The 17,479-nt window shown below is 35.4% G+C and overlaps 1 long non-coding RNA gene across 1 annotated transcript in view; it reads right to left on the bottom strand.

The window, feature by feature from the left end:
* Nucleotides 1-17,479, bottom strand: part of LOC124417983 — a 107,498-nt gene that overhangs the window by 11,828 nt on the left and 78,191 nt on the right. The window contains exon 4 of the long non-coding RNA XR_006939360.1: nucleotides 570-640. This is a non-coding gene — a long non-coding RNA (uncharacterized LOC124417983). The remainder of the gene's footprint in view (nucleotides 1-569; nucleotides 641-17,479) is intronic.

Here is a 17,479-nt window from a genome sequence, read left to right as displayed (position 1 = left end):
CGTCACCAGCATTATTTTCTCTGCTGTGTATGCCTGTTCTAGAGAGTAGGCTTTCAATTTTTATGAAAAAGTAAACCTAAAATCCCTGAAGAGAGAAGTCACATTTTACTCATAAAATTCAATAACACAGACAACAGAAGTAAAAATTCCTTTTAACTCTGAGTAGCAGAATTTGTTAATGTTTGCTTAAAGTTGTTTTGATACACAGTGGTATATTTGACTGGTAAGAACTACTATTCAAATAGAAGAGTGTGCCCATCTTTGTGAACATTTTATTTGATCTTACCACAACCAAGAGTATAAGACTGAAGGGCAGAGATTAATAATTTCATATTACAATTACTATATACTGAAAATCTTAAGTATATATCTAATATAATTTTTAATTAAATTTGGGAGATCAGCTTATGATTAAAAATTGAAAACAAATTTAAACATATTTAAGAAATTCATAAGAACATATAGTGTAAATATTGTTTAAAAGTATTTTCTTTCATTAGATGAACATTGCAAAAGGTCTGTTAAGGCATAGAAAATGAATAAACACACTAGAAATCAGTTAAAACTACCTCTTCCATCACACCAAATGTTTCCTATGGGTTGGATCTTCACATTTTTCTTCTTTACTAGAAGTTTAATCCTAAAGAAATAATTAAAAAAAGAGTCAATACAGAATTATTTATGTATTGCACATTACAACCTAATAATAAGTAATAGCAATAATATATTCTTTACTCTTTCATCTCACTCTGTTCCACTCCTTTGGGGACTAGGGCATAGACTGGCAGGTGGTGAGAAATGTTTGTGCATCCCTTATTATATACATATATAAATGTACATCTTTGCCATAAGTATATGTCAGTTATTACCCTTTTCTCTATGCTACTAAATAGTTTTTTTTCCCCTCAACCCATGAGTTCTCCTTTGTTTTTTCCCCTTTCATTTCTTCCCCCCCCTTCCCTCCCCCCCAACCACAAGAAAGTAGAGGGGGAGTGAGTGAGCAACCGTATGATGCTGAGTGACCTGCAAGATTAAGCCTGGCAATCATTCTCAGTGATGTCTATTCCCCTCCACCTCCCCCCCCCCCCCCCCCCCCCCCCCCCCCCCCCGCCAACAGCTCCAAATTATGCCATTTACTAAACCTGTATAATACATAAGAAGCCATAACCAGGAGGGCTGCTCTGAAATTAATGCTTCATATTCTATTATGTTGGTCTAAGACGTCAGAGGCAGGTGTTGGTTGGATGTCAGAAGAGGCTGAATCTTACCAATAACGTTCTATTACAGTTTGTTGCTGTGTGAAAGATGGCAGCAGAGGTACAATCTGACAAAATGGTGTCTGACATGGAAGTGCTGATGAAGCAAAGATGTGAAACTGAATTTCTCTATGTGAAAAAAAATTGCAGCCAGTGACATTTGGTGGTGCTTGCTGAATGGTGATGGAGACCAGCCAGTGGATATGAGTACAGTGAGGTGGTTGGTGGTATGTCTCAGCCAAGGCAACAGTAACAGCAATGCAAAGGTGTGAGTCACAAGTTCTATGCTTCTTGTGCTACACATGTGACAATTGAATTGATTTTCCTCTTACGTAGAACAAAGACCATGGCCTCATATTATACATTTATGTCTTCACAAGTGAAGAGGTTCATTAGTACTGAACTTAAAATAAGGGATGAAGTCAAGTAATATCCTGACAGAGCTCACGGGATAGTCATCAGTGGCACAAAGTCTGATTGTAGGCCTGTAAGCAGCGGTGCTCCCCAGGTATTGATGCTGGGTCTAATCTTGTTCAACATCTTCATCAATGACCTTGATGAAGAGATAGAGTCCAGCCTCAGCAATTTTGCTGATGACACAAAGCTGGGCAGAGTGGCTGACACACTTGAAGGCTTTGCTACCATTCAACATGACCTGGACAGACCTGAGAGTTGGACAGGGAGGAACTTGATGAGGTTTAACAAGAGCAAGTGTAGAGTCTTGCACCTGGGGAGGAACAATAGCACATATCAGTACAGGTTAGCAGATGACCTGCTGGATATGAGCTCTGCGGAGAAGGATCTGGGGGTTCTGGTGAACAACAGGTTCACCATGAGCTAGCCAAGAAGGCCAGTGGTATCCTGGAGTGCATTAAAAAGAGCATGGCCAGCAGGCCAAATGGAGGTGATCCTGCCCCTCTACTCCATCCTGGTGAGGCCACATTTAGATTACTGTGCCCAGTTCCGGGCTCCACAGTTCAAAAAGAAAACAGGGATCCCTTTGGAGTCCAACAGAGGGCCACAAAAATCCTAAACTGCCTGAACAGACTGAGTAACCTGGGTCTGTTCATCCTGGGGAGGAGAAGACTGAGAGATCTGAAAAATGTTTATAAATATCTAAAGGGAGGTGAGAGGCAAAAGGATGAGGCCAGGCACTTCTCAGTGGTGTGTAGTGATAAGACAAGGAGTAATGGCCTAAAACTTGAACATAGGAAGTTCCATACTAACATGTGGAAGAACTTTTTTATGATAAGAGTGGTTGACCATTGGAAGAGATTGCCAAGACAGGTTGTGGAGTCTCCTTCTATGCAGCTATTCAAGACCCACCTGGATGCCTACCTGTGTAACCTTTTGTAGGGTACCTGCTTTAACAGAAGGGTTGGACTTGATGATCTCTTGATGTCTGTTCCAACCCTGCAATTCTGTTCTTCTGTGATTTGGAAAAGCAACATCCAACACTCACGTAAATAAAATTCATGTGTATGAACAGAAATACATTTAACTGCTTGATTTACATTTACAGCTATAACTGTAAATGAAGAATCTTCTATGTAATATGTCATACAGAGAAATTTATTAAATGATAAGTGTGGACATGTGAATCTAGTCTGCATGGTTTCCTCCCTTCATACTTTTTGTTCTTTATTTTTATTTTCTTCCATTCTATATGCTGTCAGTAAATGCACAGGCATTTCTAATAAGTAAGCTAATCGTCCTAGTGTGTATAAAGGGATATCATCTGCTACATAATTCGTTAATAATCACAGAGAGTTTTCAAATAATTTCCTAAAATAATATCTAAATATTGTAATTTGGATTCATCTTCAGTAAGAAGGACATGAGAATCTACAAGAGTAATCACGATTTTTTTTTTTGAAGGCCTGAGATCTCAGTCCACAGCAGATACTGCATCAAGACAGTAGATGAAAAAACAATACCTATCTTGAACATTGCCGCATTGTGCCCTTCAGAAAAAAAAAAGAAAACACAGAGCCATGCAGTGACAGAAATGAAATAGAACTGTCATCTGGCAATTTTTCATAGTCCATCAAGTAAACTATTAAAGATATAAGAAGAGCCAGAGAGTTCTTGGGCAAAGGTTGTTAAACTGCTACTCCAAGGGCAGGTCACTGCACATTGCTAAAACTGTTAGTAAAAGACAAACCTGTATTCACTATGAAACTTGACACTGCTGTTTTTCTGCCCCACTTTTAATACTATATACTTGCAGCCAAGGACAGCTTGATAAACTAATAATTCAAGAGTTAATGAGTTATTATTGATGTTAAGAGCACTGCATACTGAAAAATCATATATTTGTCATCAAATAGTGTGAATCTGATTTTCACATTACTTTACATACATTTTTCACAAATAAATGATGATCAGATGACTAGAGCACCTCCCCTAAGAGCTGGGGCTCTTCAGCCTGGGGAAGAGAAGGCTCCAAGCAGACCTTATAGCAGCCTTCCAGTACCTGAAGAAGGCCTACAGGAAAGCTGGAGTGGGACTGTTTATAAGGGCATGTAGTGACAGGACAAAGAGAAATGGTTTTAAACTGGAAGAGGGTAGATTTAGACTAGATATCAGGAAGAAACTCTTCACTGTGAGGGTGGTTAGACATCGGAACAGGCTTCCCAGTGAATGGAATGCCCTCTCCCTGGGAACATTCAAGGACAGGCTGGATGTACTTTTCAGAAACCTGGTCTAGAGGGAGGTGTCTCTGCCTGTAGCAGGAGTGCTGCAACTAGATGATCTTAAAGGTCCCTTCCAACCCAAACCATTCTATGATTCTATGAATGTGCTCTCTGTTATCTTGTCATAGCTCAAAATATGTGTATATATATATATATATATATATACACACACACATATATACACATACACACACACACAAACACACATACACACACAATTTTTTTTTTCCACAGCAATGTTACTTTGAATGTACAAATGGAAAGGCCAGACTAAGGACAATCTGCCAAAGCTTAAGCCCTCATCATGAAATTAGCTTTAAAAAAAAGTAATATTTAGAAGATTAGTATATTTTGGCTCTTTTTATTTGCCATCCAATTTTGAATAATCATCTTTTTCTTGTAAAGATAATAATTAGAAACCATTTTTCTCCTCTATTTTCCTGACTCTAAGGTTTAGTAGTTTCAGTTAGTACAACCTAGTATAAGACATACAAATAAAATCATGAGAGATGCTAGCGGAGTACATATGAGTATCTCTAACCTGAATGATGAGATGTACAGGCTTGTTAGCCTTTTCCTGGACACAGATGGAATACAACAAATAAAAGTGGACTTACAACACTTCCTACCTCTAATACACAGGTCACGATTTTCAGAAATTCAGAGTTTTTCTAACTACAAATGAAGCTAGTGAATTTCAGTAGCTCTAAAAATTTAATCTCTTAGAATTGTACAGGAGTTTGACAGACGTTAATATAAAAAAAATTCTGCTTTCATAACACAAAACGATATGCTGAAAACCATACCTGATTACTAAATACTATACTGTCTAAGATTTAGTTAGTTTATCCACTGTATTGACTAAATATAAGTGTCTGCGATTGCCTACTAATCATTCCTAGGTAGTGCTTTAATATTCAGGCACAGTTTAAGAAATCACAGAAGTTATGCCAATATCCTGCATCTACTGTTTCATTATAGAGGACAATGAAGGTCAGACTGCAAAGTCTTTTTGAAAGCTACACAAACTTCATGTCATATTCATCCATGTTCATTGAAATATGTGGGATGTACTAAAAGCAATGCCTCCATCTTTTTCCATGGAAACTACAACAAAGTACAAGAACACTATGTGTTAGAGAAAATTCTCAGCTACAGAACACTGTTCTTCAACTTAGTCATCACTATTAGCTATGTATTTTTGTCAGTGAAGAACAAGAGCCTGCATACCACACTTGTAAAAACATGCACCAGTGGAGGTGACCTACTGCTACCATTCCCACAGCTGAAACACCACCCACCACATCATTGTGCTCATATTCACTGTTTGGTCTCCATCACAATTTGGCAAGCATCAACAAATATCACTGGCCTCTACTGATATCCCACCAACACCTGCCTCTGACATCTTAGGCCAACATAATAAAAATATGAAGCATTAATTTCAGAGCAGCCCTCATATATACATAGAACTTCTTATGCAGACCAGAAATTTCAATCTATAAACCATTTCTAGGCCTCTGAATTTAAAGACAAACTCCATAAATCCTCAAGTGTATTTTTTAACATAGATAAACTTCTCTGTTGAACAGAAATTACTGATAAAGACAAACCAGCACAATTTTCTGTTGTGTCAGAATAAAAAGTAAAAATTCTGCATTGCTTTTCTATTTGAATCATTTTTGAAGTAAATACGGCTAAATGCCTTTTGAGCTGCAGTGTTAGGTCCATCTTGGCATCTACCTCTCCTGAGGCTTCAGAATATCCTGGGACTTAAGGTTTTTTGCTTTTAGAAGGAATGAATAAGAAGTATTTGAATATATTGTTCTAAAAACCCACTGCAGGTAGCAAAACAGAACAATCGATGCATCCTGCACTGGAGGGACACAAGACCTGGGAAGGAGTCCTTTTGCCCATAAGGAATTTCACCACAGTGCACGTATCAAAGGCCATGTTATGAATGAGGACTTGTTATCAGATCCCACAGAGGACAAAAGTGGCAAATAAGATCTGAATGCATTGCTATATAACCATACTGTAAGGAGAAACTTTCTCCAAAAAAGAGAAAAGTTGGACAATGACCTACGCATTCCACGTAACGTACCTAGCTCACTGCCACTGTGGCTTTGTTGACAAGGTAGTTTGCTCTGCTCAGAGTGGGAATTCTCAAACATGAGCAGTGTTTTGTGGAACCATGGTCTCCTGCACATGGTCCATATATCACACCGGACCTGAAAAGATGTGACTGACTTTATTGGAAGTCACCCATTTGATGATTTCATAAAACAAAATAGTGTCAGGGTCTTATATTTTCACAACAGTATTTAAATTCTGTTAATATGGGTTCTATTAAGTTTCAAAAGAATAACAACATAACAACAGCAACTTTCTAGTGTTCTATTTTTGTCTATTCTTAGTCCACAGCAAGAATTTTTGAATTCACTAGTGTTTTTTCTTGCTTTGATATTAAAGATCTTTGAATAATCTTCTAAGTATTTCTGTAACTACTACAAATCATATAAAATGTTCACTAATGACTGATACGTAAATCTTGACAGTCAAGCAATATGTATATATTTCATATATAGTATGAACTTAATACACATCTAAGTCACTATTGCTTGATGCCACTGGCTAGTTCGTAACCATCATACTATCTAGTTTGCATTTTTCTTTGTACATTTTCTGCAAGAATGAGAAAGCAACAAGAGAAAGTGTCAAGAATAAGAACATTTTGATTTTATAATGCTAGCATAAATGCTTTACATAGTCAATATCTTGTTATTTTTATAAAATAGATAACACTTCAAAAGTAAACTTTTCCATCAACTTGTGTAATGCATGGAGAATTGTTTCTGTTAGTATTTGGAGATATCATTAAATGCATCATTGGTGACATTATTATTGTTATATTTTTTTTCCTGTTTCACATTCAGTGATCTACATTTTTACTAGGGCCCCCAGGTTTGCTTTTTACAAGGTTTTATTTTTGATAGGCTTAGGGTTTTCTAGGGAATCCTACTTAAAAATGTGTGTGTCACATTAAAAATCTGTTTAGCATTCTTTCTATGACTGACACCAGCTATTACTAGGTGCAGAAAGAGAGCAGACATAGTAAAGCAGCAGCATCACACCACATGTACCCCAGTACAACCTGACTTTCAACAACTTGCATCCAAAGAACTTCTTAAGACAGAAACTAGAAATTTATGTATTATGGACTCCTATAAACTTGCTTATTTCTACTTTATTCAACCTATATTTTCATTAAAAACAACAACAACGCACCCAGTTAGAGCCATAAATATTACTGCGTAAGTAAGTGGTTCAAGAGAACATACAGAAGTTAGCTTGCATGCCTTTTATAGAGAAGTGTAGAAAATATCTTAGCTTTGAGATACCATTGATGCTTCTGTTAATTGTCTAGCTAATGGAAACACAGTTTACTTCTTAAACAACTGGAAGTAAATGATAGAAGAGGATTAGAATTCAAGATGCTCATGATGAAGAAGCATTGTGTATTGAAATAACAAAGTGAATTACATCCCCAGCATGAAAGTAATATTGGAATACTAACTCATTAACACAGGGTAGGCAATAAACAGCTATGTTATAAGAGCTTTTTGCAGGAATAAATTTAACGTTAACAAAAGATATCATTAATTCTAAGCTGAGTGTTATGAGCACTGTGCTGTTACAAAAAAGGGAATGCCATTGTACGTATATGCAGGATGTGAAATAATTATTTTCTTGTAATGGAAGTTTGTAATATGCAATTGGAGTAGTAAAACTGGTTTTGATAATGTAGTTAAGAATGTGATCAATTTGTAGAAGGGTCTGGAAGAAAGCCAAAATAATTTTCAAAGATGTAGAAAACATGACCTACGAGACCAAGACCAAAGACAAAAATGAAAGGAAGAATTTACTCTTTGTCCACTTGGGAAAAGTGACTCAAACTGCAGCAAGGAAGATTTAGATTAGATATTAAGAAAGGTATTCTGAAAGCAGAGCATGTAACGTCAAAAGACAGCAGCATCCCCATAAATGGAAGTTTTATGGAACGCACTAGGCATATCTCTTAGAAATAACACAGATTTAGCTGACTCTACTCAGAGAAGTGGAGAGAACTCCATACATATTTCTTTGTTGGCATTCACATAACATCTTGGCTGATGTTTCTAAATGTTATTAAAATCAAAATTGCATGTGAAGTGTTGCACTTTACACAAGTGAGTAGTAATTAATGATTAAATAAGTACTCTTTAACAAGTAAAGAAAATCATGAACTTCAGGGATAGAGGCTTGTCCGAGTCTATAACCTCAGGCGCATGCCTGAATGTCATGCAGAACAGATATCTTAAAGAAAAAAAACTTCTCTGGGAAATTTTTGTACATCTTGCTTTACACTAGCATTGAAGCCAGAATGCAGCTATTCAGTTTGTTTTCTGCTTTCACTGGCTTTATATTTTCATATTTTTAAAACATTCATGTCTTTCCTGCCAAGCAAAAAAAAAAATCTCAATTCTTTCAAAAAAAAATCACAAAAAAAAACCCAAAATAAAAACCTAAAAATAGTGTTAGAAATAACATCATTTAAGTAAATAGATATAAAGTAACTGGCCAGTTATTCTGAATTTTTTTTAAATAGTGAAAGAATCAGGTACTCCAATAATACAACTTGACATGGATGTCATTTTCTTTGGAAAATTATGCCAGATTTCACCCACTCACGAGCCTTCCATTTACAAAAAAAACCTGAGGAACTAGAAGAGTTTAAACGAGTATTATTATTATTTGATATGAAAGTTTAAAAAGAATTAAGCATGATTGTGATCTTGTTTCTTCATATTCATAGATTAAAAAAATAGGTAATCAATTGTCCCCTTGACATTTTACTCCAATTGGCGGTGCTGTGGCTCACAAAAAATGGCATGCGACACTTGTCATGTTGATCTGCTGAGGCAGTTACGTGTGAGGGAACAAGAAAGTATTAGCATAACATTTCCAATATGTATTTGACTGGAAATTTACAGCTGAAGTATGTAGGTCATAGCTCACAGTCACTCGATTTCATAATGTTTTACATTTCCCCAAGATGTTTAGAAGTTATACGTGTTCATCAAATCAGTCTTTTTAATATATTTGACAGTCTCAAAGCAGTTGTGGATGGAGCAACATTTAACATGTGCTATGCAAAAAAAAAATCACATACTCATTATAATCCTTTAGATTTTGTATTATTTGTTTATTCACATCTGCAAGAACATGGCAGGTAAAAGATAGATAGACAAGGTTAAGTGATGTTCTTGTAGATTTGCTATGATGTGCAAGATAAAAGAGAACCATGAGATTATATATCTTATTTACAGAGAAGCAGAAGTAGCCCCTATGGATTGCCAAATACCACATGAAATATCACCAAGCATAGTAATGCCTTCTTGCTAATAGTTCCACTGTTTATCTGAGACCAAGAGGGAACAGGAACTCAAAAAAATATTTAGTGTGTCTCTTCATATTTTGAAGCAATATTCAGTTGTTTGCTTGTTTTGTTTTTTTTTTTTTTAAAGGCACTAGTGAAATCTTAATGACATTTATCTTGAGATTCAAACAGGCTTAAAATTAATGTATACAAAATACATGTATTTTGTTTGGAGGCAATTAAATACTGTTTAAACTATGAATTATGCTTACAGAATTTTTTGTGTTTTGATATTTTAATCCTTTAAAGTTATCAGTTAAAATAGTTAAAGTCCCTTTTTCTCTTGGAAAGCACCACACAACAAATACAGCTGGCAATATGAAATACACTAGTTTCAAGAGATCAACAAATTGACCACTCAGAATTAGCCAATCTTAGAAGTGTGTAATTCTTTCAGAAATATATTTCTTTGGTCAGTATGTCATCTTTGTCACTTGCTAATGACAATTTCTAGAACTATTCATCCAACATATCAAATTAGAAAAAACTCAGACAAGTAGGGCTAATTGGAAAAAATAACTTGTTCACAACATAAAGCATAAATTGCAAGTGCTTAATGCAGAATGCTCATTTTTTTTTTATTTATTGACCAGTTATTGGCTTTTTAATGACTTTGGTTTATTTTTTTATTTCAAAACATAGTTTAATATTAGATATGACCAAAACTTTTTTTTTGCAGTGTCTTAACGGATCATGAATTAGACTCTAAATATTCATAGGTTAAGAAGAAAATGCCATAAGGGATTAGAATTTATATGGAAACCATGCAGTTGCTTTATAGTGACCTATCTGCACATACATACTGCACTCAGAAATATCAAAAGGGAGGTCTTCTATTAGATAAATCTATACTTACTCATGAAATATAATGTTTTTCCCAGAATTATAATATATATATAAAATGCCCTATTTCATCTGATAGAGATGGAATCCTGGATTCATAGCTGCACTAGTAAAATAATTCTGATGTTCTTATGCATTATAAGATGCAGTCAAATAAACAAGATGAAGGTTTAATATTTATCTCCCAACTTCTAATTTCTTTTGGAATCCTGTTGAAAAAAGTGATGTGGGACAAAACCTATATATTACGAAATATTGTACTTGGTCTTATTAGATATTTAAACTTTATGGACCCATAGTTTTATGAGTAAATCTATTTTAGTCCTCTGTTTTCAAATAGTAGGATGTTAAAAATATTTTTCCAAATCAATCTACCAATTCATTTATCCCTAAAATGTCAATGATATAAAAGAATAATCTTTTACAAATGTATTTCCAAGTGAGGTGTGAGTTTGATGGATGGGCTACACACTGAGTTTGTAAAAGCTAAGTATAAACTTGCCCACAAATTTAAGTTTAGGGTTTATCTGGTCTCCAAATATTTTTGTATTAATACACATTAACATTTTATCATACCACAGCAATAATGATGTACTGATTGCAATGGCCTTCATTTCTGTTTAATGGAGATTTTTATTAGCGTTAAATTTTCAGAGCTTCAAAAAAAATAAGCCTTTTTTTCCCCCTTAAACTGTTAGAAAGAAATAATTCCTATAGATTGGCTGTTCCAGATGATAGATTTTTGGGGATGTATCCTTTGAGTGAATGATTACTGATGGTATAGATGAGTAAATATCTCATTTGTATTAAGGATCAAGCTATTCCCTAGAGTGAGAAAATAACCTAATAATTATTATTCCAAATATTAACTATATCTCTTGTATTTTTTTTTGTTTTTGTTTTCTGTTTAACCTCAATAAATTATGTATGTTCTGGATCCACAAAAACAAGCAAGCAAAAGCACCATCACATTCAAATATATAAAATCTTTAGCTTTCTGTCTGCACGCAGAAAATACTCATCAGAAGAAATGATAAATTTACTTTGTTTACCTGCACAGTCTTCACAAACAAACGTACATAAATCTTTTTCTTTTCATCTGTAATTTTATGTCACCATATAATGCTGGCTTAATGAATAGAGAAATATAGTAGAAGATTCAAGCGATTGTTGAATTAGTCTTGAAACTGCTTTATGCAGGATCTGCAATAAAAATTGTGGTGTCATAAACCTCACACAAAAACATGATTGTTAGAGGCTTTGCATGAGAAAACTGCTTTTCTAACCTAATTGGAAGCAAGGTAAACAGCACAGTGAACTGCTGAAATCTTAAAACTAGAAACTCACAGCAGCAAATTTCAGCTAATGTTTTCAAAGAAATTTCTGTTCATATAGTGGGGCATTCCCAATTAAATATTCGTTTACTTTTTTTAAAAAAAGAGGAAAAGAAAGGAATTAGAAGGCTATTTTTCCTTCCTCTGTATTTATAGCTTTCCAATATTTGTTTTGTCACTACTTGAAATTTTTTCAAGTGTGGTATCTACTGGCAAGCTGGAATGAAACTGAGAGTCACCAGAATAGAGGCAAACCTTTTTTAGTGTCTGAAACCTAGCTCCAAAGGCCTAAGCAAATATCCCACTGTACACACAGAATCCCTGGTGACAAACCCAGCACTAAGTCAGAGTCTGTCCCACTACAAAGTTTTGTGGTGAAATGTATGAGTCAGTCACACTATTAGTTGAAAGGGTTTCTGTTTTGGGCCTAACACTGAATTTAATACCTAAAGTTTCAGAAAGGAAGTGATTTGTTCTGCTTAGTGCTCTATGTGGCTGAATTATATTTCAGTAATACCCAGTATCCATAGTTACAGTACCTTCCCAATGACACAATACTTTCTGATAAAATTTCCCCATAACTCCAGCTCTCATTTCTTCTGTTAGAACTAATTACACTTATACAGAACCAGGATTTCCACTTCCTCCTTTGCTTGAGGTGTACAATTGCCAAGATCTATATGTGCCAGGAAAAAAAACCTCCTGAAACTCGGAGCCAATTAACAAAACAAATAAGTTGTAACTTAATGAGTACCCAGCAGACAAAACCTGGTCTTACTCAAGTAAAAGCTGTTGTCAGAGTAAATAAATAAAGGGCAGAACTTAGCTACTGGCAGAGTGTGGGGGGGGTATATTGTTTTACCAAGGAGTGCATTTCTCTTTGTTTTACTAAGACCATGTACTTTCTCCCCTTCTGCCCCTGCCCACAGTGCCTAATTAATTCACATCAATTTTGAAAGAATACATGATCAGCTGTCCTAAGGCTAAGCAGCAGCATATTGAGTCACATGCTAGAAGGCCGAGTTTGGGCACTGGCTCAGGATGGCAGGAGCCATGCCAACACAAGAAGCTAAATTGGTTGCAGGGCAGGGGGTTCAGGGCTTGCCAACTAACTGCCTTGTCTCATGGCACTATCTGCCAATTTGCAGATGGATGTTGGCATCAGATCTGAAAGAGCCACTTATCCACTCGTACAGCTATAGGCCACAAGAGTGAAAGGAGAAACATTTGAAAATAAGGAGGGAGTTAACAAAAATGTGCATCTTGAGGTTTACCATACTTTTTCCATCACATAAGAGTTTTTCCTAAGAAATAAGGAAATCATAGAATCCTTAGAGTTGGAAAGGAAAGGACAGGACCTCTGAGGGCCATCTAGACCAACTCCGCTACAATGAACAGGAACACATGCATCTACAGTGATTGGATTTCTCAGATTGCAAAGAAGCTATAGTTAAAGCTCCCAAATCTTCCAGATGTAAAGTGTTACCTATTTCTTACAGATAATGGTACATACAATACTAAAACCCCTTGAATCTTCTACTGTGTGAGGAATTTACCAAACTCTAAAAGGAATTCTCTGGTGATACAACCTACTTGGGTAACCCAAAGTGTCAGGTAAGTAGAAATGCATTCTTTAAAAAAAACCTAAATTAATTTCAGAGCTACTTCAAAAATAAAGTAGAGAGGAACTAGACAGTTCTTAAAGGACATTACGTTCTTTGAAACAGTTCTTTCTTCTAGTATCTACAGTTCAGCATTATGTCAGAGTACTATCAGCTTGCACATAACCAGGAATATTCTGTTCTTTAGCTAGAAAACTGAAGCTACTTAGACATCCATTTATGTGCAAAGAATCATATTTCAGGTTCAGTTCAACTCCATAGTAGTGAAAGAATTATAAATGTTGACTTTAAAGTTATCTACTATTAAGGAGAAGTACACACAAATATCAAATTAGTAATTGTTACATTGTTGAGCTGATCTATTTATGTCCAGGCATGGTACTGATCTTGCCTTCGTCTACAAAGCTTTTCATTTGTCCTAGAAATCTAACATACCCTTTTTTCCCCTCTGTAGCCCATCTGGGAAAGTGTCAGGGAAAACCACAAAGAGCGAAAAGAGAGATAGCAGGAGTCTACAACAACATAACACCAGAGAAAACTTGTAACTGCTTACTGCAGAAAGTCAGCAAAAGTCCTGTTTGACTTTTCAGAAACACTATGCAAGATGCATTCATTCACATAAATATAGTAGCGCGAGATCAATAAGTCACGCCACTTTAATTCTTCCCCAAGAAATAAAAAGAACTAGGAAAACTAACCTGCAAAGAAGCATCATGGTTTTGCAAAATCGTATTTATCAGCATAGATTACTAAAATGTCAAAGTGACTGCTGCATTTGGAAGCTGTAAACAGCAGATAAGACTGAGTTCCCTCTTCTGAGGGTGTACTCCCAGGACTGTTTAAGTGGCATTCACATGAGGATAGCTCCAGGAAAGGAGAAAAATCCTGCTATGAGACAGTGCAAATGTTCTGAATCACTTCATAATGGAAGACTATAAGTCTCATATTACTTGTTGACACCTTACTCACAAATTGGCCCATAGAGTTTGTTGGTAATTGTCCTAGAATAACAAGTCTAGAGCAAAGTGCCTGATGCTGCTTCAGTTTCTACACTAACTGATCTGGCACTAAGAAGATGCTAGGACTACAGAAAAACAAAACTACCTCTGTACAATCACCACACTGAAGAGTACTTCAATGAGTGCTTAAAAACTCAAAGTAGTATTTTGGAAACTAAATAGATAAACCGATCAAAGACCTCCAGTACAATATTTTTTGTTGTTGTTGCTTCTCTTTTTCATTTTTTAGTGTTTAATATATATAGGTTGTCACCACTACTACCCAATTTGCATGGATGAGCTGATTAAGACTCTCATCAGTTCATGTGGCAGCTGTGCATGGCCACCCAAAGCATGGCTTGATTTACATTGCTGTCAACACAGCTGAAATGCACCACCCATCACCCTACTCTGCTCACATCCCCTGGTTGGTCTCCATAAACATTCAGCAAGCATCAGTTAATGTCAGTGGGTACAATTTTTTCCACATTGAGAAATTCAGTTGCACACATTTGCTTCACATGCACTTGTATGTCAGATGCTATTGTCTCAGATTGCCCCTCTGCTACCATCTTTCACATGACAACAAAATGTAATATAATACTGTTGGGAAGTTTCTGCCTCTATCGCCATCCCACCAACTGCCTCCAACATTGTGGGCCAACATATTAAAATAAGAGACATTAGTTTCAGAGCAGCCCTCATACATGAAGATATAATAGCAAAAGCTCAAGAACATCTAAGTGCTTTAGACACAAGGTTCTATTGCCTGCTGTCCCACAGTTAATTTGTGTATATTCTGTCATAAAAAGACATTAAGCAGGAACATTTTTTTCAGTGTTTTGTGCAAAGATTTACTCTGTTGGTTAGAGCATGTAGGCATCTGTAGTTTCCTAGAAGAATTGACAATTTACTTCCAAGGTCTATTAAGTAATTTTTTAGAAGACATTTAAAAGCTTTCTGAAAGGCTGCATTCCTTTACCCACCCTGATCTATATTAAATTATAAAGTCTAATATTTAATGTAGTAAAGGATACATTTTACTTTTTGTTGCTGCATACAGAAAAATGGATGATAATCTGTATTGAGTTACCTAGAGAACGGTCAAAATAGTGGAAAAAATAGAACATTTTGGTGAAATATTGCAACTCATATTGATCACTATTGGAGATCTTGTTGCTAAATCTGGGAGAACAAATAATTGTTTTTTTTTTCCAGATAAACAAAGGTGGGAGGACTAAATGAAACATCTGAGTTTGGTTAGAAGTGTCATTTATTTTAGAGGACATGAGTATTTTATCTGTGTGAAAATTCTTATGACAAAAAGACTGGAACTTTGTTATGTGATAATTTTGGCAAACAGTATTCTGCAAGAAAAAGAATCTCGAAAATAAAATTATCTCAGTATTTAAACCACATGAAACTAAAAATCAATAGAATAAATGGAAAAATCAGGTAGAAACAAGAAAAAAACCAACAGGTTATGGTATAATGAAGGTGTGAATGTGAACCAAGACGAACAGAAGAAACTTAGTATAAGCAGTTGCAAAGCACCCTTCAGTCAGCTCTTCTGCACCTACCAATTGCATAACATATGGTCCTTCAGCAGAGGATCTCAGAACAGCGGGTTAGTTTACATACCATATGTATGCAATTGGTAGGCACAACGGGGTTGCGTTAAGGTTACTGCATCTGCCCTAATTCAAAATTCCCTTGTATTTTTAGGTTTGTGTTGGACAGTAATGTTATTTTAACAGCTTTTGTGTTAAGTTTCACATGTTTTTTTAAACAACTTTATAGCTTCCTTTATTTTCTTTTTATTAATTTTGACTTTGTAATGGAATCTCTGGAGACTTAAAATTGAAACACATTGTAGAAGGATTGCTGTTCGTCTCATACTCCTATGAATGGCTATCAGCTGAACATAGTGGCGTCTGACTGCAGAATCTATGTAACTGAGCACTTTGTATTTTGCATTCTAATATTTCAGAATATGCACTCTGGACTGCTTGTAGAATTCTTGGGAATACTTTTTTCCTCCCCTTCTAGTTCTCTGTCAGAAATAGTTTGCTTACAAAAGTTCACTAATATGAAAACAAGTAGTTTAGTTTGGGTAGTGTAGTCATTGATTGTAGCTATTTTGGACATGGATGTTAAAATCCCTGAATATCATACTCAAGTTGAATATCACATAAGGCCTGCAAACAGTTTGGGTATTTTACAGTAACATCAAAAATTCATCTTCTGCCAATACTTTCAACTGCTACCTAGAATATTAATGGTAATTGTTCTTATGTTACATTTAGGAAAGAGTAGTTGAGAAATTTGGACAACACTGAAGCTCATGTTTACAAGGCTTTCATAGCATTGTGAAAAAATTTTACACTAGTTTTATTATTTTGTAATTCATGTAAAGAAAATCTAATGATCTGTAAAGATGACTTTAATGGCCTCCAAAGCAAATACAAGTTTTCTGCTAATACTACTCATGTCGCTTCACTTATTTTTACCACAGTATGTTATCTACCACCGCACACAGGAGACAGTCAGTGCTCTAACATATAGATTGTAAGGTGAAGTGACAATAACTTCTAGCAGTTACTGGAACAGTTTAAACATTGGTTTACCTCTAACTTCCTAGTGCCAGGATTAATAGTGTCCGGCAATTGCATCAATATGGTGAAAGCAACAGGAGATAGCAAGTAAATAGTCGTATTTCAAACATAGCTTAAACTCTTTTGAAAATGCCTTTTATAGTAGGCAGAGGATGAATTATTATCCTTACAATGAAAAGCTGTGGTTATTTTACCTTCCTTTCAAAAAGGGTGAACTCCTCTGAATTCCAATTATTTAAAAAAAAAAATAATAATAATCAGACAGTGACGTCCCATAGCTTTCAATGACAAACTAGAAAGCTACTGGGGCCAGAAATAAAGTGCAGGTGAAAAACACCCTTGAGGACATACCATAGCATATGTGAGTGTAAAAAGCACTGGAAATTTGCTGCTGATCAGATTATCTGTTCTGTTGATATTACAAAATACGAAAAGGAATCTTTTCCACATAGCATGTTTACTCACATTTATTCTTGAAGAAAATTAGGTAGGAGTTTGATTATCATAGCTACACATTCAACTTATATAACCATTACTAATCTATCTAGGTAATTTATATTAATCCAGACATTACAGGAACTTACATCAAAGGTAAAATTCTATTATCCAGGATGAAAGTCATAATTTTCTATGAAA

This window comes from Gallus gallus, chromosome 5 (genome assembly GCF_016699485.2).
Source record: "Gallus gallus isolate bGalGal1 chromosome 5, bGalGal1.mat.broiler.GRCg7b, whole genome shotgun sequence".
Classification (NCBI taxonomy): domain Eukaryota; kingdom Metazoa; phylum Chordata; class Aves; order Galliformes; family Phasianidae; genus Gallus; species Gallus gallus.
This window is presented reverse-complemented; position numbering and strand designations above follow the sequence as displayed.